The 27595-nt window shown below is 34.5% G+C and overlaps 1 protein-coding gene across 1 annotated transcript in view; it reads right to left on the bottom strand.

The window, feature by feature from the left end:
• LOC113236737 (anther-specific proline-rich protein APG) overlaps positions 1 to 23138 on the bottom strand; it is a 55468-nt gene extending 32330 nt beyond the window's left edge. The window contains exon 1 of the mRNA XM_026472901.1: positions 23041 to 23138. The gene's annotated coding sequence lies outside the window, so the exon portion shown is untranslated. The remainder of the gene's footprint in view (positions 1 to 23040) is intronic.
• Positions 23139 to 27595: the final 4457 nt, after the last annotated feature.

Here is a 27595-nt window from a genome sequence, read left to right as displayed (position 1 = left end):
TCGCAATCTGTTTATAAGTGTTCTAAAATACGAAATTAACAATAGTCGATATATAATTTTATTACATTTTTAATATCTTTTTTTCATTTAAACACTCTTGTCATCTAAAGTACCGTGGGAAATAAATATGTTTTTCGCAATCTATTTAGAGATGTCGATAATATGATTCTGATTAGGTATTAAATAAACAAACTGATATATATCAACGAATTGGTGGTTCAGTGTAATTCTATGAGAAAGTATTGACATTTGTCGTACAAAGGTCTCGTCCCAATCACATAACAGGTACTAATTGACAGGTTATATAACAACTTATGAAAGAGGCATTGTTTTTATCATTATGGGAACCTACTGATTAGTTACCCATATCAATTACACAATTTTGTAATGGAGGTCAGAGAGCATAAGTTACGTGCCGGTTTATATGTGGTTAAGACCTGTCGGACGGACACGTACAATATCTAATTGCACCTTGTCAGCTCATCTCATTTCACTCGTAATAGCATGCAAATTTACCCAGCATTTATACATTAAGCAATAGTAAAGCAAGCCTTTTAAGAGCCTTATCACACTAGCGATTTGCGAGCGATTTGAAAGCGTTACGACAGCGCAGCGACAACGCCGCGGTTTCTTGGTGACTTGCGAGCGATTTGAAAGCGATGCGACAGCTTCGTGCACGCCGCATGCACGCAGCGACAACGGCGCGGTCGCTTGGCAATTTAAGTGTGCGTGCACAACGCGCTGATCCATCGCTTTCAAATCGCTCGCAAGTCGCCAGTGTAATAAAGCTCTAAATTATCGCACTTCATATTTCGAAACACGAGAACGAGGAACTGTTTGCGTATAAGAGAATTATGTGGATGCATCAACCGCAACTCATCACCAACCGATTACGATTGAATTGTCAAAAATGCGTCGAATGTGCTTAGCCACAAAATGTAATAAATTACATAATTGTAAAATGAAGAATTGTTTGACTTTCACTCGTGGATTACATCCACATTTTATGAGGTCAATAATCCCTCGAAACAAGAAAGTATTGGTTAGACGCTACAGGTTAGGAATACTTGAGCATGCTCTAACGGGCGTTTGAGCATCTTGTCATGCACGTCCATCCTTCATTTTACTGTAATAGCATTAGGTAACTATATACCACAGACACGATTTGCTTAGTCAAAGGCTTTGTTTCCAAATTTGTCGATGGAAACATGCTCCAAATAATACCGATTGACGCAAGAACTCTCTGAATACGCGCGACACGAACGCTATTCTGCTATTACGTAAAATTGCAGAAACATCTTATAATTCGATTTACAATTGATGTGTTGAAATATTTTATCACTCAACTTTTGAAAACATAATATAATGATGATACTTAAAGTAAATACTCTGTGGCTAGAGTAGACAGTACGAATACAGGGTCTCACGCCTTTATAACACTTTTGCACAAAAATAGCTCATGACTACAAGATAGCCCTTACAAAATGGCTTGAATGTAACTCATACTGTAATATTGAACAAATTGTTACAATTATTACTTAGTTAATGTTATGGTAAGTAATATTTAAAAGAAGCGCCCTCGCCGTTCTCTGGCGGCAAATAAGACTGTAACTTCTCAGTCGGTCTTGGCTTCAAAGCCGAAAACACCCAGAGTCGATGCTGCCCCCAATCCTGTCCCTGAACCTCAACAAAAAAAGAAAGGAAAGGTTGCAGCGACAAAGAATCAGGTAGCGCAACCTACAATATCCACTGCTGCACTTCGCGCTCCCAGAGCTGCGCCTGCCAACATGAAAAAAGATTGGACCATTGTCGCCAAACGAGGTGACCCAAGAGCGGTGTCCTAAAAAAGCCCTGTCAAGCTAAAAGGAAACATCAGCCCCTGAATTAAGCTTATGTAAGACAAAACATTTTTATTTCGTTTTCTTTTTATTAGTTATTACTCAATACGCCTAATTTTATATGCACCACATTCAGGAAGCGTAACTTATGCGGTTGCATTAGAATGCAACTTGGAGTATAATAAATTTTACCTACGTTCAATAAATTGCTTTCAAAGTTTAAGCAATTTCGCGTGTCGTCTTCCAATTAGCATATAATGGTACACAGACTATTCTGTGTGTAATAGAGAATTTGAAGAAGTTGTTACATGCATTCAGTTAAGTAACCCTATGTTACCCACTTAACTCGGCCGCCATCGCAACAGTGTCACGGCAGACGAATCTCAGACTTTTCGTGGAAGTTGTAAATTTGTACAGCAAACATATGAATTGCTGACTCATTAAGCCACTTGTTGCTTAAATCGTGTGGAATTATATAATTTATAACGACAATGTACTAAAGTTCAAGCGTCCTCACAAAGCTATTTAGTTAAGTAGCAAGAAAAGACCGATTACAGAGCGTAATTGTGTATTAAATTACATCCTGGCATACAAAATGTTAGTTGTAATAATTTTCACTACCGTTATAGACATCATTGCTATTCTGCCTTAAGCAAATGCCTACCTATATAGGTACCATTTATTTCAATATTGGACGATATGCTTTTTGGTTACTACCGCTTTGTGGACTATATGAGATTGGTCTCTCAGATATCAGAAAAATGCTAGAAGCCCTCACGACTCTGACATGAAGATATGACATTCAGAGTATCCGACTTAGACTTTTTTTCATAATTATAAAAAACGCACACACTCAACATAGCCGCACTAGGGAAACCCTGTATCGCGGGTGCCATGGACACACACATAGACAACCACAAATGACACCCAATACGAGGTAAATAAATGTTATGCTAGACAATACTCTCTTCCAAGTGCAGGGCTCAAGACCTTGGTGGCATTAGAGCTCCCTGTGAATGAGTTTGTCCAGGGGAGTACCGCCACATTACCTATTTCTGCCGTCCAGCGGTAATGTGAGCATTACAGCGTTACAGTTTTGAAGGGTAATGGTACCGGTGAAATTGACTTGTCAACTTATGTCTTAGAGTGGCGGGCGCAGTGACAGTTCCTCTCAAATCTTTGTGATTTAAAGCTCTGAGTGGCACAGCAATCGTTATGGACAAAAGTGTCGCTTACCACCACGCACACGACTTGTTCGTCCCATCACTGTGTCATAAAATACGGAGTCTAGATGCAGATCTTGGAAGAATGTACAAAACTTCCTACGTTTCCATAACTGTAAAAGAGTAAAACTAGATATGCAACTGAAACAAATATAAACATTCAAATCTGATTCTTCAAAGATTCGTCATTATGACAGTACACAATTTGTTTCTTTAAACAAAATGACATTAGGTTTTTCATAATGTCAAGGTTTCTATGAATCTAGATTGCTAAATCATTGGATAATGTCAACTTTCAATTATGTTATTAAGCCCAGAGCAGGGGTCATTAGGTAAAATGCCCGGGAAGTAAACTTTATTATAGGAATTTCTAACGTCTAATGTACTTGTATTAATTTTAACTAGAAACTTAACAGCAGAATCATAATTTCTGTTCATCGACTACAAAAAGTACTACTTCTTAACAAATTTTTTTAACCAATTTCAAAAAAGGAGGATGTTCTCAATTTGACTGCATTTTTGTTGTATGTAGGTATGTTACGCGATTACTCCGAGTTGTGAATCGATTTCGATGTTTCTTTCTGTGTTGGAAAAAGAGTACCTCAGTAGTGGTCCCTTTTAAATTTTATAAAAATATTCCAACTGTAAGGGTGGATGATTTGTAGTAGAATGAGATGTTTGAAAGTAGGGGATGATTTGCCCAGTTTTATTGAAGTAGGATTTCAATAAAACTGGGCCAACAGATGTAATTCGACGAATTTTTGAGGTTGGTTTTTTTTTATAAAAAGTTAAAATTTTTATATTAAGTTATTCCTAATACGGCTTTAAACGTTTTATCAAAGAGTATCCGTTTTTATGTTTCAATAAAAAAACTAGTCCTATTGTGGTTGTTATTTTTTGGGACATGAGTCGAAAGTCGTGAGAAATATGGTAGCTCATTGGGACAACAGGTGCTTCTGTATTGAGAGGTAGAGGGTTCAAATCCCTGAAGAGGTATGTACCCATATGACTTTAGTTTTAATACGTACATTAGTGTACCCCTCCCTGGCGGTGAAGGTAAACATCGTGTAGAAACCGGCATATCGAAGAAGGTTCATTGAAAACATTTGATTCCACATTGAGCCAGCATGGTGGTTTATGGTCCAGAAATGGGTTAACAATGATTAAACAAGCAAAATAATTTATTCCATCTTAATACAAATGTTACATTGATATTTCTAATTAAAGAACAGCACTGGACTTCGTCAATGGGTACTAAAATAAAAAAAAACTGGGATTTGTAAGACATTTCAACTTAAAAAACTAATTAATGTGATCAAATAATTTTAAAAACACTGTAAAAAAACTGCCTCCGTGGCCGAACGGTTACCATGCCGCTATATACTAATACTATTATAAAGTAGGCCATACAATGTTTGTATGGCCTACTTTATTTCTCTCGTGAGTGCGTCCATGGCACCCGCGACACAGGGTTTCCCTAGTGCGGGGCTATGTTGTATGTTGCGTTATTATTATTATTATTTACTACTAAACTTCAAATTGAAATTAGTTCAAACCCTCATATATCACTACAAATAGTAAAGTTATTTGGAAAACTATAATACGACTATTGCATAGAATATTTAAATTGCAACGTTGACCTACAATTATGTCATTGATGATTATATTATTTGCTAATCTTTATGTCACAAGTTATAAGTCCAAATTATAAGGAGGCTATCAGCGCCAAAGTGGTGTAACCCACATTCTTTTTTTTCTATAATATTGCTTTAAATTAAAAAAAAACTGCAGTAGTCAATTAGACTGTTGCAGCTATTAACGCCCAACTCCGGATAACTAGTGTAATGAGATGTTTCAAGTTAGTAAACTTATACTAATAAATATAAGAGTAGCAATAAAAATTTGAGATAAAATTATTAAAACTATACATTGTATAATTATTTTATATTGGAATGCTATTTTCATGTATAAAAAATATTTAGTTGTTAATTTTTTTACACATGAAAAAAGCATCCAAATATAAAATAAATACATAGATACTTTAAGTAGTATCATTCAAAGCATAGTTTCCCAAAGTGGTCCTTACAACCCCCAGTGGACGCTGAAAAGTCCTAAGGGGTCGGTAGGGGCGTTAGAAGCAATTGGGATGCGTTTAATGCTGTCCAGTGGGTGCTATCGCATTTGAAAAAAAAATCTGAATTATCTATATAAACTATATTATCTATATGTTTTCCGTGTGAGTTTTAGTATTTAGTTAGGTAATATAATAAGTACGTGTTTTGAAATATTTTTTGTGGTAACGGGCGTTGAAATGTTTTTTATCTTGCTTAAGTGGGCGGTAAGCCAAAAAATGTGGGAACCTATGATTTAAAGTAATAAATGATAGCCTCAAATAACAATTTTGTAACGTTGTAAAGGTTTTGTTTTCTTATTTTTCATGGCTTTTCACCGTTAGGGTTTCAGCTAGATTTTTTTACTTGGTTTTAAAACTGGTAAAAGGCATAATAGAGATAAAGACAATGCAAAAAAAGTTAAGAAATATTGTATGAGAATATTCATATTGGAAACGGATTAATCAAAACTTGATTTCATCATCAATTGTGTTTTAATTAAATTAATGAAACGAAATTGCAAAGCATCTCTCAACAATGTCATAGCAATCTGACCTTTTGAATTGAGATGTATTTATTACAGAGTGTTGAATATCAGATTAAGAAATAACATTTGAAGGTCGCCCTCACACTGTTATTAGACCAATATCCGATGACATTACGCAACTATAATGAAGATAGACTAAGTAAAAAGATACATATCGTCTGTGGTTGCGAAAGGTGAACTACGGGACCATTTATTAACTTTTCAAAGGTGACACGACGGACCACATGCCGTGTATCACAATAATAATATTATAATATACGTTTATTTACCTCTATCCTTTTTTTTTATGATAGTAAGTGACGGAACAAACAAGTTGTGCGCCTGGTGGTAAGCGACACACCTGTCCATAACAGTTGCAGTGCCACTCATAGCTTTAAATCACTAAGATCTGAGGGCACTACCACTGCGCCCGTCACCTTGAGACATTAATTGACAAGTCCCATGTGCCTGTAATTTCACCAACACCCTTACACTTTAAAACTGGAACGCAGTAATGCTCACATTACTGCTTGGCGGCAGAAATAAGTAAGATGGCATACTTCCCTGGACGAACTCTTTCACAAGGAGCTCTACTGCAACTGATTATTGATACAAAGGAGACTGGACTCTTATGATGCTCTCCAGTTAGTCCACACCTGGTTTACTGCTAACAATTTGGTACTCAACGCAAAGAAAACTAAATGTATTAATTTTACCCTTCCAAATGTTAGGAAGTTACATTGTAATATAGTACTTGACAGTAATACGTTAGATTTCGTAGACAACACAGTGTTTTTGGGCATAATTATAGACTCTAAACTTCAATGGGGATCTCATAGAAAATCTTTAGCTAGTAGATTTAGGGTCGTATTCTAGAACTCTACTCAATGCTCAAGTCAGTATTTGAGCAAACTTGAGTATGATTTCCAGCACTGGAAATACGACCCTAATGGCAAGGACTTGAGTATGATTTTCAGTGCTCACTGCAATACTCAAGTCCTGACTTGAATATTGAGTAGAGTTCTGGAATACGACCCTAAGTTCGGGATCGTACGCCGTTTGGAAAATAAAGCAGGTAACGGATGAAGCTACGGCAAAAGTAGTTTACTTTAGTTATTTTCATAGCGTTATGGCCTATGGCATATTGTTGTGGGGAAGAGTGGCAGATATTCAAACAATATTTGTGCTACAAAAAAGAGCTGTACGTGCAATTTATAAGTTAGGTCGCCACGATACTTTAAGGGAACGATTTAAATAATCAAATATTTTAACTCTGCCAAGTCAATTTATATTTGAAAATATAACGAACATATCGCAAAAATGTAGAATTATTTCCGAAAAACAGTGATAGGCATAACCTTAATCTTAGAAACAAAAATAAACTTGTGACCCCTATGCTCAGACTTGATAAAGTTAGCTCGTTATTTGTAGGGCAATGTATACATTTTTATAATAAAATTCCAGACATTGTACAAAATTTATCAGAAAAAATGTTTAAAGCTCTTGTTAAAAATGTACTAATGAGAAAAGCTTATTATAAAATCAATGATTATATAGATGATACGAACGCTTGGTTTACTTCCAGCTATTGAATGTTTGTGATGAAATGAAACTGACCTGCTAATGACTAGTGGTTTTTTTGTTTAATGTGACGATTTCAAGTGTAATTTGGTTACCTACGAAATAAAAGATACTTGATCTGATTTGATTTTACTAATAAAACTTTCATATTCCTGACAGGTGATGCTATGGCAATACACCGTTTAAACTCAGTACTAAGATATGCAACGGGCACACAGAGAAATTCCCGATCTGGTAAGAGCGGAAACCCCGGTTCAAGAAACCGACCCTAGGGGTCTACTCTCGATCTTCGTCCGACATCCGTCCGAAACAATTACTGCCAAATAAGCAATACTTGACCAAATGAAAAGACGCGTGATGCGAATGAAGCTTCATACTTGATACTTGTCTTTTAATTTTGTCGAATATTACTTATTTGGCAGTAGTTGTTTCGGATGGATGTCGGACGGAGATCGAGAGTAGACCACCTGGTTCGAAGCCAGTCGGATCGAAAGAATGCTTTCTTTTGCGTTTGTTCGATCTTTGTATCCGATAATGGATAATATCAAACTAATTTAGTATTTTCATAAAAATACTTAGTATATAAATGTCGTGTTAAAAACATCATGATATTCAATAGCAAAAAATTATAATCTATCTTTTCATTCAATTTTTTTTTTGTTTTTTGAGGAAGAAAGTCTATCAAAAGCTGCCTATAAACTGTAGAAAAGGCGCATGAAATGGTTTACGCATCCTAACAAGAAGTGAACTAACGACTGAAGGTCGCGTACAGAATTTGGCTGCAATTAAAAACTATATTACACTTTATCCGGGAGTCATAGTCTAAAATATAATCCAATTAGTATTAATTAATAATTGTCCTTGATTAACCCTAGAAAAATTTTTTTTTATTACGTAAAAGGTAAATGAATACAGTACAATAATGGGTTTAGGATACTGCTGGAGATATTCCGATTCTACAGCGCATTAAGTATGTTTGACGAGGCGCGCGTGAGAGACAATACCAGCGGTCTCAATAGAAGCGGGTGGATTGCCTGATATGCCACTGGAATGCGAACTTGCGTTCCAGGGTTACATTGTAAAATAGGTAAACAAATTTCATTGTTCGAGTTCTTAGGTTTTCGCGATTGTTACACATAGGAAATGAAACTATTTTTCCGGATTTAAATTCATTGTTACTATTATATTTAGTAAGACAATTACCACTAACAAAATACGGATTAATTATTTTGAAATGAAATATTATTATTATTATTATACTCATATTACTCTCATTTCGTTTCTGTGTAGATTGTACCCTTTTTACCACACACTTTTCAATTTCCATCGAAAAGCAGCGTTGCAATATTCAGGGCTATAGAAAGGTAGTCAGAGAAACCGCAATTACGGTCACCGGGCAGATGCTTTTTCCCATGGACTGCAACGCATTTGTTGAAATAAAGGTTGATAAAACACGATCTTTACAAATGTCTGTAGATGGACAACGGTGCTAAATGATGTATTTGGTGGAATGTGGATTCCACCAAATACATCATTTAGCTCAATGTTGTCAGATAAAGAATATAAATTAACTCCTTTTCTGGTAAAACAAAAAAGTGCCTATTTCTTTTATAGTATTAATCAGACCTAAAACTAACAGAATGATGTATTAGTTGTTTATGAACGCAAGAAACTATTTGTGACGAAACTGGGTGGTACGCTGGCTATTTTAGAATTAGATGAAGCAACCGAGCCCAGTAAAAGGTCTCAGACTTAGAGCTATTTAAAACGAGATAGGTGTGCCCCTAATATTATACATTTAATAAAACCAATTTATTAAATCTTTGCGAACATTTACTTTCATTTAAATGTGAGATAAGCTGTTTCTCTTTACATTAATCTTGAGTCGGTAAAAGATAAGAGATATTTATAAAGAAATAAATAAAGACATTCACGAGCGTCTTAATCAATTTTGATTTCATCTTTATTCATTTCACGTAAACAAATGGTACAAGAAATTAATATTCTTACACAAGCAGTCCAGAATATTTATAAAATTATAATTTACATTAAGAGAAATTGTGATTTTTTTTAAGAATAATAGTGAACATTAATAAGTGGAATATAATGTAAAATAATATAAAATAAAATGACTATTCTTAACAATCGTCTTCACAAAATCACAAATTCATTTAAGGAATGATGTGTACAATTCTATAATAACATTCCGGTTGATATTTAAAACTATAGCGAAATAAAATATTTATACCGAAGGTTAATTCCACCCTAGCTCACCTTCTTTACAATTAATATTTTATTTTTGTATTTGTTTGGTGCAGTAGAAAATATACTCGTATGTTATTTATACAGCTTTTATGTACTAGGATACAAAGATCCGTGAGATTCACCGTTTAATTCTTTTAGGTTGTCTCGAACTATGAACTATGAATAAATATTATAAATGATAAATGCGTAATAATATTTACAAGGAAATTTCTCAGCGAAATCTGCCTTCTACAAGAGTAGTATGGTTGTGCATGACGATTTCAAGTGTAATTTGTTTGCCTACCAAATAAATACCAGATAAATTTAAATTTGAACTTAAATTTGACGATACTGAATTTGAAAATTTATTGTACAGCACAATACTTACATGATCTGTTAAGTATGTTTTGATAGAAATGTCAATAGATAATTATAATTTAAAATAATATTGTATAAGTGTATTTTAATATCAGTAGCTACTGTTGTGACATTTGCATAGTTGAAGCGATTGAATTACTACGGACTAGTTTGCCATAGTTTTTTTGGAATTTAAATTCCCACACTTCGAGAATCATTGAGATATTCTAAAGGCTTATTGATAAAGTAGTAAGATGCATTTAAGGGGTCGTCATCCTTAATGTTTTGAAGTGACATTGTTATAGCTCCACTTAAGGTCATCGCGACCTAGCAACCTATAATATGAAGACATCAGTCGCTTAATCGCTCGAAATTATACAGGTAAATAACACAAAACAACAAATACAGTAGAAGTGTTTAGTGAGCGTGGTACGTGTGCCAGCAGTGCGTGAAGTTCCACATACTTGAGCTAAGTTCGCCATTTTCGCTTTGTACGCTATGGTCGTATCAATTATCTCGCGCATAACCTCGGAAACATGGAAGAATGCCTTATTTTGCTACTTTATACTTACTTCACATCATCGTTAAGTCTTATTTTATTTTATTTTTTATTAGAATTCGTTTCTTATTTCAATGTAATATCAAAATGTCGTATGATAGGTCAATACCTATCGTACGACAGTATTTTGATTTTATAATTTAAACTTTACTCAGTTGTTTACAAAGTTCAATACTTTGTAAACAACTGGGTAAAGTTTAAATTATATTAACAGACTAGAATTTGCTACATTTTTTAATTAGAAACTACGACCAATCATTATCAAAATTTCATAGTGTTTAACATTATGAATATTATGATGAATCGAGGCTTAAGGTCCTTCCATAGCTTTATTCTTCCGTGGTACCTCTTTATACAGAATCTTCTCTGTACCTAGTTATTATAAAGTGATATAGCATAGCCGTAATAGTGCCTGGGGTACATACATAAGTTATGTACTGTCATCATAAACGTCAAATAAAATAAGCTGAATACAAAAGTTTCCTATTTATCAAGATAAAGTGGACTATTATTGCAAATCATTCATAGTAATGGCATAAAATATACAACAATACCCATTATACTTCATAGAGAAATGCAATTATTATTATAATGAAAATTACAATATGGAAATGACTGCACATTTCCTACAATTCATATAGTACTCATAATAAGTAACAGGGTTCGGACGTGATCTGAATAACAAACGTTCTGTGATCATAATAGATTCAGTGAAATTGCTTTCTAACAAAGCCTTACTTATGTGGGAATTGTAGACAGAAACACTAAGGCTGAGATTTATAGAATGAACTTTGACTTCTACTAAGCAAAAATGGCGAACTAAGCAACTTATTCGTATTTACAAAACGAACTTGCCTAAATTTATGCAAGAAATTAAATTCAACTTTTGATGCAAAGTTCATTTTGCAGATACGAAAAACTTGTTAAGGTCGCCATTTTTGTTTAGTCAAAATCAAAGTTCTATTTATAAATAACATAATATAATAAGATTGCTCACAGAGTCGCACGTCGCACAATGTTATACCACCGTAGGTTACGTAGTCCCTACATGGTCCATATTCCCTTCAGGCGTGTTAAGCGCTTTTAGTCATCTTTTATTATGCGCACAGAATTGGAATGGAATTCCCTACCTGCTACCGTTACCGAGCATAACATGTAACCCAAGTATTTTTAAGGTGCTATTGAATAGGCGTCTTCAGTAGGGCTAGCACGATAAGACGCGATTGTGCGACATAAAGCGCGACATCTCTGCGAGAATAGCTGTATCTCGCACTTTATGTTGCTCTCGCGAATGTCGCGCCCTGTTGTGCTAGCCCGACTGGTTCTGGTTCAAGCTCGTTCTATCATAGACACTATCTTTGCTCCAAGACAACAAGACCGTCTACTTGTAAAAAAAACATCAATGATATTGCTATTGTTCGGTTCAATACCTCTCCTGACCTCATTTTTTGTATCCATTTTTTTACGTAATAAAAGTAGATATATCTAGTACAATTATATATAATTATACGTGTCGCTATCAACCGCCTGAACACTTAAGTTACATAAAAATTTACTTCATATGCACCAATAACCAAAAACCTAATATTAATTAACATAGTCGTAACTTCGGGGCAAAAAAAACTGACCCTACTTGCACAGTAAGTATAATTATAACTATGCGTTCATGTAATAGATTTGCCTCTATTTATTCTTGTTGCCGATACTGGTGTATTAATTGTAATGGCAGTTACAGTGATTTATTGGTGCTTTTGACTTATCGGAAATTTGTGGCTACGTCATAAGTAAGCATTTACAGCGTATACTTATATCAGACTTAAAAAAATTGTATCACTATAACATAACCTAAAAATCACAATGATATGATGAAATAGAGACGAAATAAGGGCCTGGTAACTCATCAGTGATACATCACGTATAAATATCAACTCTCGTCGCACTGAAATACAGACACCGCCAACAACTAACCCGTGTGTACGTCTCCGTATATTCCAGAAATATTCTGTATTTATTAAAATAAAGATAATTTCTCTAACAATGGTGTAACTGTTTCATTCAGTGGCGTGGGGAAAAACACCAAAACATCTAATTACAAACGGAATCTGATTTCATCGGTAATTGAATATTGAATATGTAATTTTGCAATTTCCGTCCATTATAACAAAGGTCAAGTTAACTGGTCGATTTGAACTGAAACAATTAACGACACCCATTGGCGACACCCGTCAATTGTTTTTTTTCACAGCTTTCACAGCTTTTTTTACCTTATAACTGACCTTAAAAAAGTTAGGTTAACGGAAGGGTTTTCACTTCTAATTTTTTTTTATTTACGAATGCTTTCGAGCATAACTCCGTTTTTTATGTAAATAAAATATCGTATTATATATTAAATATTTGTTTACGTTATATTTGATCGCATTACGGAAGACATTTGGTTCAATATCAATTAGTAATGATAATTTAAAAACTTTTGTTTTTAATTTCATCTAATATAAAGTCAAAAAAACATACATAGAGGAAGTTCATATTATTATAATTTGCATATAAAAGAGAATGACTTCAATCGCCTTTTGATATCGATTAAACGTTCTGGTATATGTGGCCAGTGGTTCATAATAACGTTGTTACCACAATTCTCCCTTTTCCTATCTTCCCGCTAAATGTTACCTGGAGTATATTTCTATTTTTATTCGTGTATTCAAGGAGGATTTGTCTTTATTCTAAAAATGTCACCCTCATAACGAGAAGCTCTTTATAACCAATACGTATAGACATAACAATACTCATTCCATCAAAATATAGTACGTATTCACGACTACACGTCTTATCAGGTATGAAAAATTATTTAGTGCCATGTTTTCGAAATTTAGGATTATGGTGAATCACTGCAAAGGGAAATTTTAAAATGTCTTATGTTGAAAATGAAATTTTTTCGGATCTATAATCGAGTATATTTGTGACTGACTATCAGCCGTCATGTGTTAAAAGCTCGAAAAGTTGATTTGTTTGAAAAAACAATCATATTATGCGATGGCGAAAACCTAAGAACTCGATATGTCTTATCTTTACACGCATAAAATCATTAAATGCATCGCAATACGGGATACACGGAAGGGTCGACACTCTGGGTGTAATTTCAAAGGTCTAGGTGTAATTATAAGCATTAGTCTATTTAATAACGGAGCAGCATCAGTATATACTCACTGATATATAACTTATAAAACCTCTATATTATATTAATATGACATGTATTCAATTTGAAAACAGTTATTAGCTTATGATTGTAAATGCGCAATGGTAGCTATAAAATTTAGGAATAAATATTTGCTTATTACGCTTTAGTAATAAAATGTTGAAAATTTACAAATAAATAGATTTGATTTTCATATTTACTGCTTTGTAGGTGTTACTGGCATTTATAACAACTGTAAAAGTAGTGTTGTATAGTGTAAGTGTACCATTTTATTATAATTAGTATATGTAATATGTAAGGGATGAGTGGCACAGGATGGAGGAGGCCTAAGTCCAGAGATGGGCTTTCCAATAAATTTTAAATCGCATATTTAAATTTGAAACTATAATTATGTATTCTAATTTCATTTTTATTAATTTCATTCAATTTAATTTACTTATAACGATATTGTTAATTTAATTTTAATTTTGCATGTTTTGTATAAATGGAGTTTTGTTTTTTATTATCATTACTTGTAATATATCTTCTTTTTCTTCAGTCACCGCTGTTGCATGTAGGCCTCCATATTTGCACGCTTTTCTCTCCGATCTCGGGCTATTTCCAACCAGATTTTCAAAAAATTACTTTAACAATATCGTCTGTCTAGCCTTCTGGCCTTCTGGCGGCCGCTTCAGGTACCGGTCCTCGTTCTCCAATCTAGAACTCATCTGCTCCACTGGTTATCGGTCTGCGGCTTATCTGGCCCGACCATGGCCATTTTTTTTCGCAATGTAATTTATCATATGGATCCAAACAGAACACCCAACCAATTTATTATCCTACTGTTAATTGCAGGGTTAACGGCTCGTCAAATTTGACACGTAAGATTTAAATTGAACTGTGCAACGTTTGCGATAAGAGCGGTCTGAAGTCGAAAGTGTCAAACTTTATATGCTCTTGACTGTACAGGGACAATATTGCTAGTATAAATTACACCATTTGTCAACTATTATATAAGCAAATTACACTCATAATGGCAACAAAATCAAACAAACACAGCACTTATACAATGTGTTGAGAATAAAAAACAAAAGACGGCACTCTTTCGAAGTGTTACTTATAACTCAGACTACATTGTTTTGCCTGTCATATTCATTGCTCTTTTATTAGTCAAACAAACAATGGTGACGGTCGTAAACTTGGATGCACTAAATTAAATAGTGGTGTTGGAACTAACAATACAAAGATGCGGTACTTGATTTTTCCTCTAGATTTTGTTTTCCTTCTTTCATTTAAGAACTTCGCTTTTCATTCCAGACTTTCCCCTTATTTATTTCAGTCCTTGTTATAGTGCCCTCCGTGTTTCTCAGCTGCAATATGTTATAGTGCCCTCCGTGTTTCTTAGTCATCATAATATCATATATTAATATTTACCATATATAATTTAGTGGCAGTAGAGCTCCTTCAGAAAGAGCACCCTTTGCTATTGTCTAGGCATGTTCTGCAACCTATTTTTCCCGCCAATCGGTAATGTAATCAATACTGCGTTCCGGTTTTGAAGAGTAAAGGCACATAGGACTTGTCAATTAAAGTCTCATGGCAACAGGCGCAGTGGCAGCGCCCCACCGATCTTTGCGATTTAAAGCTCTGAGTGGCATTGCAACTGCTATGGACAGGGGTGTCCCTTACCACCAGGCATACACATGTTCGTAAATAAATTAATAAATAACGCACGCACTCATAGTACTAGGGAAACCCTGTATCTCGGGTGCCATGGATACATAGACAACTACAAATTACACCGAAACTCTCGAGAGAAATAAATGTAGGCCATACACATATTTCCGCGTTGCAGTCCAGTGTGGTAACCATTCGACCATGGGGGCAGTTGTCCCGTCACTCGGTATCATTAAAAAAAATTTAGGACCGCTACAAGTTCTATTTGCATGAAAAATAATGTGATATTTTCAAAAGTGGCAGATACGTAACTCATTCTAATAAATATCTAAATGAGTCAAATCGACCTTAATGCCACCGCTAGTCCCTTAAATATTTTTTTAACAAAGCCATAAAAGTAAGGTTTTTATACTTCACAATACATAGGTTATAATTAAGATAACCATAGATGGTATCACGGGCCAAACGGCTACGCGTCGACGAATGCCGTAATTTTTTCTAAGGAACAATTGAACAAAATACAAACAAACCACAATGTAGCTGTGTGTAAACGTCTTTGTTCTTAGTATATTTATAGACATTTATATTTATGGATTATGTAATAATAATAATAATAATAATAAACATTATTTTATGTATATTTATTACATAATTTATGTATATTTATTCTTCTTAACTTATCGCGATTGCTACACATCAGAAATAAAATTATTTCTTTTCGAATCCAGAATCATGTATATTTGTTTTACGAAACAATAATTAAACAATATTATTATATTTGTTTTTTGAAACAATAAGAATATACATTGTTATTATTATTGTTTCAAAAAATAAATAGACATACATGATTTTGGATTCGAAATAATAGTTTTATTTCGGATGTGAAGCAATCGCAATAAGCGATAATAAGATAATAATAATAAATATACATAAATCAAATAATAAGTATGCGTAAAGTATAATAAAAATACATAAATAGAGCGATAATAATAATAATAAATATACATAAATTTAATATTACCTGATAATTTATCAAAAGGCTATGAAGATTATTGAACTGTAAATTTGCAATTCTCAATTCGATTATAAATTAATTATACAGTCAAGTGCATTATTATGTTTACACTATGCGAAAAACATAATTCAATTTTTATTGAAATGAAAATATTTATTAATTCAGAACATATTATGCAAGTATCGCAAATTTCTACAATATGATTTTCAAAAAATAAAAACAAACCGGAATTTATTGTATTATTATTTTGCTGTGGATATATAATATGTATGTTTCTTTTACAAAGAAACAGCACCTTTTGTTTGTGTTTTTCGTTTTACTAAATGCGATGTGTTTTCCTGTGCAATAAACGATTATATAAAAAAAATAATATATATAACGTGGCAGAAGGGAAAAGAAAGAGAGAAAGAATGACGTATAGTGAACAAATAAAGAAGAAGATCAAAATGAGCAGCTGCAGGTAGGTCATTGAGCGGTCTGTGAATCGTGAGGAGGCTACACCGATGCCAACTAAGCCACGGAACGAACCAGCGGACCTCACGAATTCTTTTACGTGCTTGTTTTGTCTTTTTAGCCGTGGCGCCAACTATGAGAACTCTATAATTTGTTATAAAATGCATATATCTTTTCGAAAAATAACTTTTCGCCCGTTAATTTACTTCCATCTCCTTCTTTTTTCGGCCATGCTACCAATATCTTTTTACGTGGCCATTTTGTTTTTTTTTATTGAGTATACCCAAAGCAAATCGGTACTTAACTTGTTTTATACAGTTACTGCAAGTAGTAATAAGCATTTTAAACTAAATAATTGGTTATATAGCTTTTGTTAACAAATGTGTTAAATTAACATTACTCGATTACACTTGTCTACAAATTAAATAATCCAAAAAGTAGCAAACATTCTTCACCAATTAGTTACAGTTTTATAATTAAGAAACAAAAAAAAAACAATACAATAAAGGAACTATAAACACGAAAACAAGACAATTAGTTCACACATTGACCTTCTCTACTGCCATTGTTTTTTCCTATTTAGACTTCTTAAGTCGTTAAGATAAAAAAGTTAACGAATAACTTCATTTACATTCATAAATGCACGTATGTTACATTGTCCCTTAAAAGACTTATTACAAGACATCTATGTATAAATGAATGTTTATTTGGTTTGTGTGCATTCCATTTTATTCATCCTATTGCGATAAAACTTTGAACATTTTGAGCTATGGAGTTTCTCTGAAGGACAAGTACAAAACGAGCTTATCCGACAAAGAACCAACGTCGTCGACGTAGCTGCTAGAAAAAACAAGCTGAAGTGGCAGTGGCCTGGCCATATCTGTCGAAGAACCGATAACCAATGAGGGAAGCGAGTTCTTGAGTAGAGACCAATGTAGAACGCTTGACCGGACCAGATGGAGTGACGATTTGCGAAAGACTGCAGGTAGCAGATGGATGCGATAAGCTAAGAATCAGGTGAAATTGGGAGAGGCCAATATCCAGCAGTGGACTGCAATAGGATGATGATGATGACAAAACTTTACAAACACCCATAAAATACCCGGGCCAGTTTTATAAACAAATGTATCTGCAGGCGAAAAGGCAGTTCTTTCGCAGATGTGGCAGTAGAGCTTCCTGTGAATTATTTCGTCTAGTGAAGTACTGCCACCATACATATTTATCAAATTCATCAGTTATCGAATAGTAATCAATTCAAATTATCGATCCTACGGAACATAACAAATAATGACATATTATAGAGATAATAATTACATTCTAAAAATATTCAAACCGCTAGAATGTAAAAGGGGCAACACGAAATTCTAAAACATTAATTATTTTCGCAAGATTATCTTCAGATTACGTCCGTTCCGGTAACGTCGAGGTATTGTCGGTTAAAAAAGAAAAAACTTCGTTACGTCTAACCACAATTAGGTAGGAAGCTCTATATAAGTTAAATAACCGTTAAATACGTGTGTGGTATAGTAAAAGGATTGTGAAATTAACCAACCGTTTATTGCATCAACTTATGTACGCTAATGTTCCTTGTAAACGAAACCTTAAAAAGGTGGCAAGGTAAGGTATAATCTTTAAAACTGCCTCTGTGGCCGAACAGTTACCATGCCGGACTGCCACGCAGAGTTCCCAGGTTCGATTCCCGGGCCGGGAGAAATATTTATATGGCCTACATTTATTTCTCTCATGAGTTTGGGCGTAATTTGTGGTTGTCTATGTGTGTGTCTATGGTACGCGACACAGGGTTTCCCTAATGCGGGGCTATGTTGAGTGTGTGCGTTATTATTATTATAGTAGTATGATATATTTTAATATTTAATTTTACTAGCAGTAGAGCTCCTTGTGAAAGAGTTCGTCCAGGGAAATACTGCCACGTTACCTATCTACTGTCAAGCAGTAATCTGAGCATTACTGCATTCCGGTTTTAAAGGGTAAGAATGCAAGTAAAATTACAGGCACATGGGAAATGTTAATCATATCTCAGGGTTATGGACACTGTAGTGCCCCTCAAATCTCTGCGATGTAAAGGTCTGAGTGTCTCTCATCACCAGGCGCATGACTTGTTCATCCCGTCGCTTTATATCATAAAAAAATTCGAATGTATTTAGGAAATGAAACGATTTTATCGGGTCTAAATCTCGTATATTGTTTTTTGAAACAAACCTACCTTTCGGACCCTTTACAGGTCCCATGATCACGGTTGACTGAGATGATAAAGTCATAATTTTAAGCTATAGTTATAAAGTATATTATAATAAAAGCTCTAATATGAAACATACGCCGAATTATGAAAAAATTCATGCAGACAAAAGAAGCCAATATACATACTGCATTTAATTGATTTAGGTTTGCAAATGTTGTTAATACCAGGTAACAGGCTGACTGAGGCAAATCAGATGCATAAGTATAGCAGCTTTTTTTTTTCAAAGTGTATATGTAAAGAGCAATAAGGTTTTGCCATCACTTTCATTTCAGATTTTGTTTTTTATAATACCAAGTGACGGGACGAACAAGTCGTGGTAAGCGACACGCCAATCCATAGCGATTATGGTGCCACTCAGATCTTTAAATCGCAAAGATCTGAGCGGCACTGCCACTGTCCCTTCACCCTTAGACATAAGTTCAAGTCCTCTCTACTTGTAATTTCACCAGCACCGTTACTCTTGAAAACCGAAACGCAGTAATGCTCACATTACTGCTTGGCGGCAGAAATAGGTAAATAAGGTATAGTAGTTTGAAAGTAACTAAATAATTAAGTATTACATTGCATATTAAAGTTAACTTTACATTCAGATATATTGCATGCCAAGAAATCACTGTTAATATATTTTTTCAAAATTTCAAGTATTATGCCTGTGATCATAAATTTTATTAAAAGAAAAATGTACATGAAATTTACATATTATTCATAAAGAAGCACAGATATGCAGCATCAATAAAAGCAAATGGATTTCGTAACACGTAATACTTCGTAATACCACAGGTAATATGGTACGTGGGTATTTGTACTTTATTATTTTAAATTCTCGGTTTAAGACTCTTTTAAGTCCTGGGATTAAATCAAGGAGATTATTTTTATTCCTTATTCACAATTTGTTTCTAGGCAATATGTTTTATGGGTCATTTTGTAAAGTCGTTTTAAAAATTTTTTTACGAAAATGTAAACAAACTGGTCATTAACCTGGTCATAGACGGTTTAGTGATTGCTAATTTAAATCAATTAATTAAATGGTTCGACTTCATTAACTTAATCAGTTGGCAATACAATTTTTTTTCGCTGCTGATTACCAACAAAAAATAAGTCATTCGTTACTGAGTGATAGTATACATTGATGATTGACAGGATTAGAAAATTATAATCTGTACGGGTTGTAGTGAATTCCGCACGTAAAAACCGTCATGAAGATAGGTGGTAAAAGGTAAAGTTCATGGAAAACGTTTAGCGGAGTATGAAACGTAAATTTTATAGTTTAAAGTTAAAATCGGTGTAAAAACAATAAAATATGTCTGTTAAAGACAGTTATTCCTCTTTCTTCATCTATTCGTTATCCTTTCTTCATTATGAACGTGACAGAAATACATAAATATTTAAAAAAAAATTAAATGCACATTTATTAAGTAAAAGGCCTTATGAAAGACTCGACATAGTTAATATTGTTGTTTTCTATGAGAATAGAGTAACCTACTTACGGCAACTCTGTATCTATCGTCGAGTTCATCTTTACGTAAAGACGGTAGTTAATGCAATTTTGGCAACTTCTAACTTAAAATAAAATGTCTGCCTCGTAATTATAAGACTTATATATGTAAATGTCTATTTGAATTCCATTGCGTTTGAAATAAGTCGGATTGTTAGAGAATGTTACATTCAAGTGTATTTATCATTGGAGTTTTTATAAAGGATGCAAATAATATACATTTCATTAACATGACGTGTTTATTACATACATAATGTACGCCCGTAAAACTGTAACAAGTGTAAATTTTTTGTACATTTCGCATATAATTGTAACTTTGTTAAGGCGGTTCATCTTTAAGAAACACATTTTTTTACGACATCAAATAACGGGACGAACAAACCGTGCGTCTGGCGGTAAGCAGCACGCCTGTTCAGCAGTTCCAGTGCCACCCAGAGCTTGAAATTTTTGTTTTTAAATATATCAAGTGACGGGATGAACAAGTCGTAAACTACACGCCTGAACATAACAGTTGCCGTGCCATTCAGAGCTTTAAATCACAAAGATCTGAGGGGCACTGTCGCTGCTCTCATCACCTTGAGACATAAGTTGACAAATCCCATCTGCCAAGAAATTCCACTTGCACAAAACTGAAATATATCTTAAACCAATGCTTAAATTGGTAATACGCTTTTAACATAATGTTTTAAGAGTATCCTTTGAATTGCAAGCACTGGTTAAGACGTACTTAAGTATAGTGCAAATGGGCATAAGAGTGTTCTTGAGAAGAATAGAATAAAGAGTCGGGAAAAACCCAAACGAGAACAGAAAAATTACACTTTTTTATATAATCAGTACCCGTAAAACTGATAACTGTAATAGATTGCTGTTACTTATAGTATGAATGTAGAGTATATCTTATGTTCCTGTCACATCTAATTTCCAAGGTAACTGCCGAATTCTTTATTTTACGCATATTAATAAAAGAAAACTTAATTGATGAAATCTGATGATTTAATATTTAAAATAAATTAACATGTGGAATGATTTATTGCGTATTATACCCTACTCGTGTAAACGGACACCACAATATTGGCTCGTTTTCAAAACAGAGTGTTAAGAAATTTCGATTATATATTTATAGTAAGACTAAGCATCAATCGTAGAAAAATATCGACTAAATTTTAAACAATCAGTAAGCTACAATGACCTCACTGGTAATTGACCGTGTAGGCAAGGGATTGAAATTTCGCAATATGAACATTATCGCTGTTTTATTTTACTTATTTTTACTGCAAATTATACAACATATGTTCAATTTCCACCGAAGAGTCTAACACCGTTGAGTTTTGACCTCAACGTGACGATTTTGTTTTCATTTCCTGCACATTTGTACAGGTCGAAGGATGCTTACAAAATTTTTGAAGACGTATGAACATTCCAACTCGTATTGGGCCACCAGTGTGAGCCCTTTTTATAGCACCCTCCTCTCCAGCAGTCAGAAGTATAATAAAATAAATAATAATAATAGTGCTAAACAACCGCATCAATTAGCTGGTCTCAAAATATGAAATTTCCTATACTATGAGTACCAGAACAACGAAATTAACTTCGAAACTAACAGAACACCCGCGGACTAATATAGAACAATCCTCTCACTAATTGGTCCAAACGGAAATCAAACTCGGGATCCTAACATATAACACCCACAGTGTGCTTTGGGACATCGAGGAGGTCAAATATAACTATAATTTAACTTTTCAGGATTATTTCTTAGAATAACACTGAATCATTGAATTTGTTGCTTCTCTTATTCTAACCAAAGATCGATAATTGCTTTCCCAAAAAATTTACTCCTACTTTTTTTACACCATGTATGGACTACAGCTCCACGGAGTCGGAGTCTACAGTAAAATTATTTTTTCGTTATTGAAATTCAAATGTTAAGTCTTTAGTAATTGCTGAGACGATCACGCGATCCTGCCATTGTCATGGCACAGAATAGTCAAAAAAATGTGCAATTACGACAGTGCGATGTTAAGGAAATGAACTACTGGGCTATTTTTACTGTACAAATTTAAATAAACAAGAGATTGTAGCAGCATCTGAGATACAAATATTAGTTACGCATTGCGATTTTGAATACAATTTTTTTTTTAATTTTTGTAGAGAAAGGTGTAATAACACCTTCTCATTGAGATAAATTGTATTTTTTTTAATGACTGAGATTTATCATACTGTTACATAGTTAATAAGGCGTTTCAATTTCGTTTGTTTAGACATGGATTAAATCTTCCTAATTTTACAGCTCACGCGTTATGGCGTTGAAAATTAAATAAGTTGTCTACAGAAACTGTGTAATTAATTGCTCACAACATTATACAGCATGTTCTTAATAAATTTAAAATGTACATCTTTTCCCTGCACTCCCAACGTCAACATAGTTATTTTTTTTAAATAACATTCCTCCTATCATAAATTTTACAAAATACATACATGCTTAAAGACGACTATTCAAAACACATAAATAGAAAACAAAACACAACGCACCCCTCAATTAGTAATCACCTCGAACACAGTGGATAATTATCAGTTCACTCGCGAATAATCGCACACCTTAGGATCACTGCGCGTGCTAGACTCGCTAGCGAATGTGTCTTCCTTTCGACGCGCGAGCATCAACTGTTCGTCTGAAGCGCGCGCAGCTTCAAGCGTTGATAACCGATAGCCGCCGACTGGAGTATGTATAGTGAACTTGCTTATGGGAACCCGTTATATTAAATTTTAATTATTATGTAATACATATATGTATATATATGTGCTATAAAACTTTTTTACATCTCGAGACCGTTTGTAAAGATAAAAAGATATTTCTGATGACTTTTGTATGTTACAGTCCGCCTTAAGGTAGTTTTGTAACTTTTTAAGTTATTATTATTTCTTAGTTTTGTTTATTATTTACAAACATAATTATGAAGACATCGCAATAAAATTGTATTCGCTTGCACGTAATTCTTGTGACACTATCATTAAGCGGGCTCCTGTTCGACTTTACTCTGTCTGTTAATGGAAACAAGAAATGCTTTTATGTAAATTATAAAAATATATTTTAATATGCAACTTCTCTTATAGTCTTATTTGTAAATATTACGAAGATGATGCCATAGAGAGTTATTTTTAGTATTCGTGAATATAAATAAATATTTTTTTTATCAGATATAATAGGTATCACTTTTACTTGCAGTTCTATATTCTTACCCGACTGCGGGAGGATTATGTTTTTCAAGTGTATGTATGTATGTCCATTTCTTTTTCACGCTATACAGCCTAAACGGCTTGATGGATTTAGACATATGACATGCATAGATATAGGAATGTCATTAGATTCATCATGATTGTGGGAGTGTCATAGGCTATAAAAATAATCAAAATAGTGAGGGGAATTTTTTTAAATAATTTCCGGTTAACATTTATTTTTCGCCATTTTTCAATTTGGCTGCCTTACAATTTTTTTTAGCGGTTGATAAAATGTTGCTCTAATTCTACTGAAAGTCGCCATGAGGGGTTCTCTATGGGTGTTTAATAATAGTTTGCAGTCAAAATTTACTTTTTGCCATTTACCAATATGACCGCCATTAAAGAGCTATGTTCATTTTTTTAAAGTCATAGTGCTGAGGCCATAGGCCGAGATCTAGCGGAGGGCGATGCCCGAAGCATCCGCATGCCACCTTACGAAAACCTTAAAAAAAAGGTAGTATACGGGGACTAAATTTCACAATTGTTCAAAATGTAAGGCATAGTTCCCGATGTAGTGGAAATAATATCTTATTTACTTATACAACTTATGGTGTTGTTATATCTCGACTGTCTCACTGTTAGACTCTTTTTTATTGGAAGCTATGCCAAAAAGAGAAGTATTTAGGGATATAATGCCAGACAATCACTTCAAATTTCTGGTCTCAAACTAGGGGATTTCCTGTACTATGAGTACCAGAGTAACGATAATTCTGAAGGCAATACCCAGAATACCCTGACCAGGACCAACTTAAAAATGTTTTTTTCATAAATTGGCTCAAATAAGGGATCGAATCTGGAACCTCCTCATCAAGCGCCCATAGTACTAATCACTGTGCCACCGAAGAGAATAATGCACACCCCGTAATCTGAAAGGGACCACGCGCCGCAGGCCGAGCCCGACTCCACCGTAGGTGAGGTATAGGGCTCGTATACAATATAAATACGAGAAGCAGCGACATATTTTTATATTTCTATTATACAGGGTGTCACACGGCTATGCCACAATGTAAGAAATGTTCCTGAGCAAAATTTCAAATTAAATGTTAAATTTCATGATCTTCATAAAGTATGTAAGATACTATGTTACTTAGAACAAAATTATCCTTATGATTGAGGCTTTCGATCAATAAAGTAAAATTGCAGGTGTTTTTTTTTATACATTTGGCGGGTTCGATACTCTTTTTTTTTTTTTTTTTTTATTGCGACTCGGCAAAATGACTGCACCGCGCCTGATGGAAAGTGCGAATACAGTCCAGAGATGAGAGTAACGGATGGAAAACACAAATATCTTCACTCCGTCACTATCATTTTGCCGATCTGGCCAAATGATTCTTCACACTACGTTTGAAGGACCCGATGTTATAGAGGGGAGGGAATACATGCGCCGGGAGTCGGTTCCACAATTTGATAGTTCGGCATAAAAACGAATTGCCAAACTTTTTAGTGCGGGACGGTATTGAACTGACCGTCCAACTGTGGCACCGCAGTCCGGCACGGGTGGTCCGTTGATGGAAAGGAGAGGAAGGTATAAGGTTGAATAACTCTTCAGAGCACTCACCGTGGTACAGGCGATAGAATACGCTAAGAGACGCCATATCTCTGCGAAGCTGTAACGACTCCGCATGCTCAGTTACATGAGGATCGTTGACAACACGGAAGGCGTAGCGCTGCAGTCCATCTAGGGCATCGAGCAAGTACTTGGCAGAGCCGTCCCAAAGGTGCGAACAGTACTCCATGCTGCTTCGGACGTGAGCTTTATACAACAGGTATCGCAGCTCTAGAGTAAAAAATCGGTGCACCTTGTTCAGGATGCCAAGCTTGCGCGATGCGGTACAGATGACGCTCTCGATATAATCTTTGTTGCTCATGTCCTTCCGGATGCTCATTCCCAGTAGGCTGAGCTTGTCCTGCAGCGTCAGCATTGTACCCTGAAGATAGGGAAGTGGAAGGAATGGGGATGTTTTGGAGCTGAACGCGCATACCTGGGTTTTCTTGGCGTTGAACTCAACCAAGTTTCGGGAGCCCCACGACGATATATGTTCCAAAACATGGTTGAGCTCAGCGACAAGTTTTTTCCGGTTTCTCTCAGGGTCCTCCCGGCTGCTTGACGATTGCTTATAATAGCAACCGTGCACTGTGCTATCATCTGCATAGCAATGAATGTTGCCTAGAGGCAACAAGTCATTGATATGCAGAAGGAACAGCGTGTGTGACAGCACGGAGCCCTGTGGCACCCCAGCATTAACTGTCACGAGCCGCGAAGTGCCTTCGTCAACAAGGACACGCAATCTTCGCTCGCGCAGAAAGCCGGAGATCCACTCACAAAGGCGGCCGGGAAGACCATATGCCGGAAGCTTGGAGAGGAGACCACGGTGCCAGACCCGATCAAAGGCCTTAGCAATATCCAGACTTATCGCTAAGGTTTCGCCCTGTTTGTCGATAGCTTCACCCCAGAGATGCATTAGATACGCTAGAACGTTCGGAACTCGGTTGAGACAGGCAATTATTTAAAAATCTTTGAACGCATTTCGAATTTGTTTTTAAAATAAAAATGAAATATCTTTCACTAATTGGTTCTACCTACGGTATTTAACCCAGTTGTAGTTGTTACTGAAACGTAAAAATCTTTTCAATTTCTTTTATTTTCTGAATACTGTCCGATTATACTATAAAAGTCATGAGAAAAATAATGAGAAAATTCGAGAAGTTTTGGAAAAGCCGGAAAATGGTGTTCTTTTTAAAGAACAGTAGTAATTTGAGCTACTATTACTGAGAATATGAATATGCTTACTCTTACACTAAAATTGTTATTGGATTGAATGAAAAACGATTGACTGTATATTTTTTATTAGAAATAAAATAAAAGATTAACTTTCATTCTATAAAAACAAAAAACATTATCCCCCTGTGTAGACATTTGAAAACAGTCGTTAGTAATTTTACACTTTGTACAAAGAATTTGGTATTTACACACACACACACATACACACACATTTATATCAGTAATTTACAGTTCGTTATGAACTCTGTTTTTATTGTACCAATTGAAATTTATTTTTCTACCCAATGTTGTAACCATAAGTTTAACCTACACTTTATTCATTCAATTTTCTTGATATGTAGGCATTGACTTACAAATATGTAGGTATATTTTTAACAGATGTACTTATAATAACGCCTAAACGAAAAAAAATACATGAAAAAGGTTTAGCATTAACTATTATCTAATGAAAAATCAAGGATGTCGAATTTTTTTGTAATAAAATATTGTGTAAAGAATATTCGTCGCGTCCCACTCTGTAGAAAGATGAAAAACATAGTGCTAACTGTTTCTATTGAGAACGAACCCAGTAAATTACTTCTTATGGCTTGAGTACCAATTTGTAATAGCTTATCAGTATTAAAAAAAAGAAAAAGCAGTTTGATTCTACAATGCAACGAGTGTGTTTAAAAGATCGTGCTTGCACATGTGATGTTAATCATAACTACTACTACTAAGTGACTTCGTGTTACGATTAGTTTCTAGGCTATAAAGTCTATACGCAAGGTATTGTAATTATTGAATTTATTTATGTGATAGAACACGTAGAAATTGAGTTGAAAGTACATAGGTCCAGATTACTTAGGTACAGAATATGCTGAAACAAGGGAATTTTATTCGATTTTTTCTTAAAAAAAGTTTTTTTTTATAATATAAAGTGAAGGGACGAACAAGTCATGCGCCTGATGGTAAGCTACATGCCTGTCCATAACAGTTGCAGTGCCCCTTAGAGCTTTAAATCGCAAAGATCTGAAAGGCACGCCACTG

This window comes from Hyposmocoma kahamanoa, unplaced genomic scaffold (genome assembly GCF_003589595.1).
Source record: "Hyposmocoma kahamanoa isolate Upper Pololo Valley unplaced genomic scaffold, ASM358959v1 92, whole genome shotgun sequence".
In the NCBI taxonomy this organism is placed as follows: Eukaryota; Metazoa; Arthropoda; class Insecta; order Lepidoptera; family Cosmopterigidae; genus Hyposmocoma; species Hyposmocoma kahamanoa.
The sequence above is the reverse complement of the archived record's forward strand: the minus strand, read 5'-3'. Positions and strand labels throughout refer to the sequence as shown.